At 56.9% G+C, this 8,454-nt stretch overlaps 1 long non-coding RNA gene across 2 annotated transcripts; it reads right to left on the reverse strand.

The window, feature by feature from the left end:
• Nucleotides 1–559: 559 nt before the first annotated feature.
• Nucleotides 560–6,686, reverse strand: LOC105499957 (uncharacterized). Of its 2 annotated transcripts, XR_011618696.1 has the most exons (3): nt 4,863–6,684; nt 3,703–3,899; nt 560–956 (listed from the first exon to the last, which is right to left on the reverse strand). It is a non-coding gene; the product is annotated as an uncharacterized lncRNA (long non-coding RNA). The 2 variants fall into 2 exon arrangements; XR_011618695.1 differs by having other exon boundaries at nt 3,703–6,686.
• Between the last annotated feature and the right edge of the window lie 1,768 nt (nt 6,687–8,454).

Here is an 8,454-nt window from a genome sequence, read left to right on the forward strand (position 1 = left end):
CTGGCCAGGCTTGGCTCAACCAAGTCTGGGAGCAGAGGACACTGAGTCGAGGGATCCCCAGAGCTACCCTCACTGGCCTGTGGCTCTCCTGACACCACAAGAGAAGTCCACGAGCTGACCTTGGGTCCTAATGGGGGACACCTTCCTGGCTGCAGGCTGGCAGGGTGGTGTGGTGGTCAGTGTACTGGGCTCTGCGTCTCCGCCCCTACCTGCTGTGTGACGGTGGGCCAGTCAGCTAACCTCTCTGTGCCTCTGTTTCTTCAATGGCGAACAGGGACACTAGCAGCCCCCACATCTGGGCACAGTGCCCTGAACGTTAAAGGCAACGGTGGCACGAGACCCACAGCAAAAGCTCTGAGCAGGGAGAACAGGGAGCTGCCCAGGGAGTTCCACCACCGTCTCCCCTCTGGCCACCGAGGAAACCGAGGCTCATGGTGACCTGGCCCAGGCTCACGGTCCTTCTCATCCCCAAGATCAGAGGGCTGCCACCAGGGAAGGAGCTGGCCCCTAGACACAGCCCAGGAAACACACAGGGAAGGATGCCCTGGGGACTTGGGTATGTTATTGCAAAAAAAAATTTATTGCTATTTGAACCCTGCTTTCATGTTTCCATTACCCAGAAAATGAGCCACGGGAGACACCAGGAGAGGCAGGAGACCATCCTCCTTGCACAAAACCCACTCCCTCGGATGCTGTCCTCAGCAAGGGTGGCTGGGGGCCAATAAGGGAGCCCACCCGCAGAGTGGCAGAGGAGGTAGGTTGACCCTGCGGACGTTGAGCTGTGTGGCGAAGGTCCTGGCCTTCTGGTAGAAGAAGAGCGAATTCTTGCGGTCCAGGAGGAAGTTGTGGGAGATGGTGGCCAGCCGCGTGTAGATCTTCAGCTGTGCCTTCTTGTTGCCCACGTCCACGGTGGATGCCAGTGCCAGCTGGTAGTACCCGGCTGCATCAAACGGGTCCTGAAGGGGACAGGCCATGCTCAGCAAAAAGGGGACTCGGAGCCCGTCTTCCCAGAGGCCGTTCCTGTCTCCAGGTCATTCCACATGTCCAGCCATTGGCTCACCCCATGAGCCCCGAAGCCGGTGACACTGCTGTGGTCTCAGCTGCAGGAGGTGGGGACGACCCTGACACCCCTGGAAGCCTTCCTGACTGTCCCTACGCCCCACTCACCCCAAGCCTCCTGCCCCAGTCCCACCCTCTCTGCAGGCAGTGGCCTTTCCCCATGGGCTGAGGTCAGGGCAGATCCTGCCTGCTCTGAGAGTTCCATGCAGGACCCGTGGCTCCAAGTCACAGCAGGGCCACGGTGTTGAGTGACCCAGGCTCCCCTCTGGCCCCTGTCCATGCTGACCATTTCCAGGCCCTCCACGGGCCAGGCCAGGTACAAAACCATCTCACAGGGGTCCTCTCTGGCAATGTTCCCTGAAATATTGACGGAGTGTGACTCCCCAGACATCCACTCCCATTTTCAATGCGTCTTTGGCTCAGACTCACCATCCCTGGGTTGGGATGCCGCCTCCCAGACCTCCTCCTTCACCCTCCCATCCCCCACCCGGCTTCTCCCCAGGCGCCTCCTCCACATGGGGGTCACCCAAGGAACCTCTCTAAGACCCATGCCTGGCCTGTCCCTCTTTACCACCTCAAGATGGCTCCCAGGGCCAATGACCAAGTCCAAGATGCAGCAGTCCATTCCCTCACTGCCCCGCCCCACACACGGAGCAGGAGCGTGAGAAGGCCCCGAGTCACCGCCACCGCTCATCCAATGCCCCCGGCCCAGCCGAACACTGGACTCTGTGCTGGGTGCGTGACTGAGCCTAACGTCCTTGCTCCCAGTCTGAGGGACCTGGGAGTGAACACTGACCACACAGGGTGGCCCGGGCTGTGGCAGAGGGAAGCCCAGGAGCCTGTGGGGGGCCCAGGAGGCCCCAGACTCAGCCGGGGGTGGAAGGCAAAGGCTTCCTGAAGGGGTGGGGGCTTCCCAACGAAACAGGAAGGAGCCAGCCAACGCATAAGTCTCTGCGTGTGCCTGGGCATGTACCTGTGCGTGTTTGTGTGCCTGTGTATGTCCTTGTGTGTGCGCCTGTGTGTGTGTGTGCCTGTGCCCGTGTGCATTTGCGTGTACATTTCCATGTGCCTGTAGTGTGTGCAGCAGCTAGTGAGTGGCGGGCTGAGCCAGGACACACATAATCCACTCTATTCCAGGGCTCACTCTCACGTGTAGACTAAAGGGGACCCCATTTTAGAGGCAATTGGCAAAGATGCCCACTTACCCCTGCCTCTCTGCCAGCCTTCCAGGCTCCATCCAGCCCGGCTTTTTCTCCCACTCCTCTGGGCCCTGGGTCCAGAGCCTCCTATACAAGGAGGAGGGTATAGCCTTGGAAAGACAGCCGCCCTTGCGGAATTCCAAGGGGGCCTCCCTGTGGGAAGCTGGCCTGCGCTGACAGCATAGTCACGATGAGGCCCAGAGGGCTGTGCGTGGGAAGGAGGTGAAGGAGGCCCTCTGTCCCTCGACCCCAACCGTGGACTTTGGCCTCTCAGGTATTACTTGGCCCTTTCCTTTCTCCTGGACAGGCGGAGTGGGCGGCAGGCTTGACCAAGAGAGATAAAGGCCTCTTCTGGCAGGCCCGTCCCCCTGGGTCCCAGGCGAGCCCCTGAGCGGTGAGCAGCGTCCCTCTGGGCCTGACACCTGACACCTCCCTGTCTGGCTGGGACTTGGGAGGCCACAGGGACCACTTCTGACCAGCAGGTGTCACCAGCACTGGGCGGGGGCCTCCCGGGCAGCCCCAGGCCTGCGGTGGGGGATACGGGGCGGGGTCTTAGGGCTGCCCCAGCTCCTCATGTTGTTCTAAGGCCCCCAAGATCTCGGACCCTGGACTGGAGCGTCCTGGCCCCTCAGCCCATAAGGAGCACTGACACGGTGCCGGTGCGATGCTGAGGAGGGGCGGTGCCTGCTGGGCAGAGGGGTGGAGACACCCCAGGTCTGAGTCTGCCAGTCCCAGCTCTCCACCCCTGCAGGGCTGGGGGCAGAGGGAGCACAGCACCTCCCCTCGAGACACACCCGACCCAGCAAGTCCTCGGCCTGGCTGGCTGGGGCCCCGCCCCACTGCACCTGCCCTGAGCTGGGGTTTCCCTGTCTGTGAACCCAATGGTAAGACACTGGTCCTACCCCACCCTTCCTGGGTCATGTGAAGATTCAAGGTGTCTCAGGACTCCAGGAAGGAGTTGCTCAGTGCAGCCTGACACCCTGCACAGGCTTCCTAGAGGAGGCGCCAGTATTTGGGTTGGATCTTGCAACGTGGATTCAATGTGAGGATGATGCCGTCCTCCGAAATATCCTTCTCCCGACCCTGTCTTCTTTCTTAAATGCAACTTGACACTTGACTGTCAAGACTCAGCTTTGGTGTCACCTCCTCCAGGAGGGCCACCTTGACTACAATCCCCCTTCTTTACCCAGAGGCCACCATTGCCCACTCATGTGTCAGCCTCCCTGGCTGAGACTGAGTTCCTGAGGGTGGGGCCTGGCCATCTTGGGAGCTGGGTTGTGTCTGCTAACCTTGCCGGCTCCTCCTCTCCTCTGCTGGGTGCAGAGCTCCAGGGAGGCCACTGGGCCATTCCTAAGGAAGGCTGGAACCCAGGCCTCTGGGTTCTGGGTGGAGATCCCACTGCAAGGGGGCCGGGAACACCCCGAGTCCTGCCCCTCCCACCCACCTTCAGGTCATAGAAGATGATGTCACCGAGCACCAGGTACACCTTCACGTAGTAGAGGGTCTCCTTTTTGAACTCCAGCGGCGAGTGGCAGAGCTACAGGGCCTTGAGGTAGAAGTGCTCCGCCAGCTTGCCTTGGCTCAGCCGGTGGTGCAGGGTGGCCAGCCGTTGGTAGGCCACGCGCTCGTTCAGCCGGTCCCCTGGGGTACAGGCCAAAGGGGCAGGTGTGAGGATGTGGCTCCCTGGGGCAGGGAGGGCACAGGCCCCTCCGGAGCAGGTATGCAGACTCCAGGCAGCACACCTGGCTTGCCGCCAGGCACCTGTGGTCACCTGGGCAGCTCTGGCCATTCCCTTCCAGGTTCCCAGACTCACTTTCCCATCTGCAAAGCAGAACTAATAAGGCCTGCCCCTGTCTACTGTGAGGCTTTGGTAAAGTTGGACTTGGATGGCCCAGCTCTGTGCCTACACATAGCCACCTGCCTTTGCTCACTGGTTTTCACCAGGGGAGCCCAAAAGCCATGCAGTCCAGGTGCTCCCGGGCACCCTGGCTCCAGGCAACCCACAGACGTGACATCCAACTCCTCTGGGGTGTGTCACGATCAGAGACCCCTACCTCGGGGAGTCAGCTGCGCACCTACTGTGTACTGGGCCACGGGGCACAAGGGGCTGGGGCATGTGGCCTGCATAGGGTTCCCTGTCTCTGGAGGGGGACAGACAACCCTGGCACAGCACCAGGGGATGCCCGGCCTTAAGGGGCAGGCTGCTGGAAGGGGAACTTGGATTTTATCAGCCAGAGAGCCATGTGGTTGATAAGGGTGGGAAGGGCACAAGAGAAAGGGAATGTGCCACTCAGCCTGGCACATACAGGGACCAACGAGATGCCTGGCATGTCTGGAAGGCAGAGGGCACACTGGGCGGCCCTTGTGGTCAGCAGCGGGAACAGGTAGAGGAAGCAGAGCTCAGTCAGGCAGGGAGCTCTGCACTGTGTGAGAGACCCCGGGCTGTGCCCCACGGCCGGACGAGGAAGCCAGTTGGGCAGATCTGCCTGCCTGGACAGGAGACCAGGAAAATCCAGCAGCTGTTTCAGCTCCTGGCCTGCAGACCTGGAGGCTAGGCTCTGGCAAAGTGTGGGTCCTGGCAGGGTGGGGGCTCAGGGGACTTACCCAGAGTGATGCTGAGTGCTAGGGCCATGTGGGCAAACTCCAAGCCCTCCTGGGGCTTCTCCAGTGTGGCCAGGAGTGCCACCAGCTTCTAGCACAGCTGTAGCTGCAGCTCCGCCTTATGGTTGCCCGTAGTCACTGCAGGGGCAGGGCCAGGTCCTACCACACAGGCAGGTGGGGCCAGGTTTCCCGAAGCACCCACCTTGCCCAGCGCCCTCCTCAGAGCTCAAACATGTGCTTGGAGCTTCCCACGCCCCAGCTACCCCTGCACCTCGACACAGCTCTGTGCTCTGGGTTAACACACAGTTCAGACACCCAAGTTGGGGGCTGAAGAGTCACCCGAGGCCCATCCAGCTACACCCGACAGCCTCAGACCAGCCTCTCCCACCTGGGCCCCGGGGGTCTGACTGGGGGGAGCCAGCACTCCTCTCTGCTCTAAAAACACCACATTTATCTGTGCCCAGGGCCGAGCCACACCGTGAGCTCAGAGGAAGGGAGAAGCCGTGCCACTTCGGGGTGCACGCAGACCTGGGCCTCCCACTGACATGCTGTGTGTCCTTTGACATGTCCCTGTGCCTCTCTAAGCCTCAGTTTCCTCATCTGGAAGATGGGGACAGGATTTCCCACTCATAGTTGCTGGAGGTCGTCAGGTACAAGGGTAGAGCCATTGTCACGTCCAGGCCCTGAGCATTTGTCCCGGGCAGGGGCACGGTCAATATCATTCCCGGTAAGACCACTTGGAAACTAATCATGTGCATGGGTGGCCCTGCCTCCAGGTGGGAGGCCTCAGCCCTCCAGGTGCCCCCCTGAGGCCCACCCACATCAGCCCACAGGCCAGCTCACCCGGTAGAAGGACATGCCTTCCTCCCGCTCCCAGGCCCCATTGAAGAAGATGTCTCCGGCTGCCTCAAACAGCTGCAGCCCCAGGCTGGGGTCGCCTGTGTACAGGGCCACATTCTGTGCCACCTGAAAGGAGACAGCAGTTTCCTCAAGACCCACACCTGGCGAGGTGGCTACGCGCACCTTTGCCAGCCTCCTTCCTCTCACACACTCCAGGTACACCTGAGCATTTTTCAGACCCTGTGCATCAGGGCTGCCCCCACCACTGGCATGAGGACAATGAACTGATGCACCTGAGTGCCAGGAGGTGACTGAGCAGCTGCAGCCCAGGAGCCCGACACCTATGAATCCTACCACTAGGGCTAGCCCTAGCCCACTCCCCCTGCACTCAAACCAGTCTCCGTGGCCCCCAGATTGCTGGGAGCCCAGCCACTGGCTCCTTTCTGCGTTGCTACATCCCTGCCACAGCAGCAGTGTTTGTGGGTGGGCCTGGTCCCCTCTTGACCATGAGCTCTTGATCCCTCTCCTCAGCTCAAGGAAGTATACAGCAGGTGCTCAATAATGAAAGCTTCACCAGGCTCGTGGGCTTCACAATTTGTTCCAGATCACACTGTGTTTGGGAAAGCCTCTGAAAACAGCCACTATGATAGATTCATTTTGTAAGGAGATGTGCCACATGTCGCTTGGAGCAAGTTCTTCTGTGTGTTAACTGAGTGGTCACATTATTTGAGCATGTGCTGTATACCAGTAGGTGCTGTGCACTGTGAGGGGCCACGCCTCTGCCCTCAGGGAGAAGATGCTGGCCACTGGGGGAGGATGTGAAGGAACCAGTTGGAGGGAGGGAAAAGGCACACCACAGGTGCTCTGCAGTGGCTTAGGAATGAGTGGATGGATGGATGAATGGATGAGGAGACGTAGACACATGGACGGATGGATGGGTATGTGGATAGATTAATGCTTGGATGGATGAATGGATGAATGGATGGATGGATGGATGGGCGGGTGGGTGGGTGGAATGATGTGTGTATGTCTGTCTGTATGTATGGGTGGGTAGATAATGTATGGATGGGTGGAGGGTAGATGATGTATGTACATGTGGATGCATAGATGGTGGACAGACGAATGTATAGATAAACAAATGGACAGAAAAATGAATGGAGGGATGGATTAATAGGTAGACTGGTGGGTGGATGGATGAATGATTGATGGATGGACGAATGGTGAATGGATGGATGGGAGAAAGGATGGATGATGGAAGGATGGATGGATGATGGAAGGATGGATGAATGGATGGGTGGATGGACGATGGATGGATGGAAGGATGAACAGGTGGATGGATGGATGATGGAAGCATGAATGGATAATGGAAGCATGGATAGATGATGGATGGATGAATGGATCAATAGATATGTGGATGGATGATGGATGGATGGAAGGATGAACAGGTGAATGGATGGATGATGGAAGGATGAATGGACAGATGGATGGAACAACAGGTGAATGGATGGATAGACGGATGAATGGATAAAAGGATGGATGAATGATGGATGGATGAATGGACAGATGGATGAATGGACAGATGGATGATGGAGGGATGGATGGATGATGGAAGGATGGATGAATGGATGGGTGGATGGACGATGGATGGATGGAAGGATGAACAGGTGGATGGATGGATGATGGAAGCATGAATGGATAATGGAAGCATGGATAGATGATGGATGGATGAATGGATAAATAGATATGTGGATGGATGATGGATGGATGGAAGGATGAACAGGTGAATGGATGGATGATGGAAGGATGAATGGACAGATGGATGGAACAACAGGTGAATGGATGGATAGACGGGTGAATGGATAAAAGGATGGATGAATGATGGATGGATGAATGGACAGATGGATGAATGGACAGATGGATGATGGAGGGATGGATGATGGATGGATGGATGGATGGATGGATGGATGGATGGATGGATAGATGATGGATGGATGGAAGGATGAACAGATGAATGGATGGATGATGGAAGGATGGAGGGATGAATGGATAAATGGATAGATGGATGAATGATGGATGGATGGAAGGATGAACAGGTGGTGAGTAGATGGTTGATGGAAGGATGGATGGATGATGGATGGATACATGGACGAATGGATAAATGGATGAATGGATAAATGGATGGATGGATGGATGATGGATGGATGGTGGATGGATGAATGGTAGATGGACGGAAGGATGAACAGGTGGATGGATGGTTGATGGAAGGATGAATGGACGGATGGATGGATGAACAGGTGAATGGATGGATAGACGGGCGAATGGATGGATGATAAATGGATGGAGGATGAATGATAAAAGGATGGATGGATGAATAGACAGATGGATGGATGATGGCTGAATGGATGATGGATGGATGGAAAGATGAACAGATGAATGGATGGATGATGGAAGGATGCATGATGGAAAGATGGATGGATGATGGAAGGATGGATGGATGAATGAATGGATAAATGGATGGATGGAAGGATGAACAGGAAGTGAATGGATGGATGATGGAAGGATAGATAGATGATAGATGAATGGATGGATATATGGATGAATGGATAAATGGATAGATGGATGAAGGATGGATGGATGGAAGGATAAACAGGTGAATGGATGGATGATGGAAGGATGGATGGATGAATGGACGAACAGGTGGATGGATGGATGGTGGCTGAATGAATGGATGATAAAGGAATGCATGAATGATGGA

The sequence above is a fragment of the Macaca nemestrina genome (genome assembly GCF_043159975.1).
Source record: "Macaca nemestrina isolate mMacNem1 chromosome 11 unlocalized genomic scaffold, mMacNem.hap1 SUPER_11_unloc_3, whole genome shotgun sequence".
Classification (NCBI taxonomy): domain Eukaryota; kingdom Metazoa; phylum Chordata; class Mammalia; order Primates; family Cercopithecidae; genus Macaca; species Macaca nemestrina.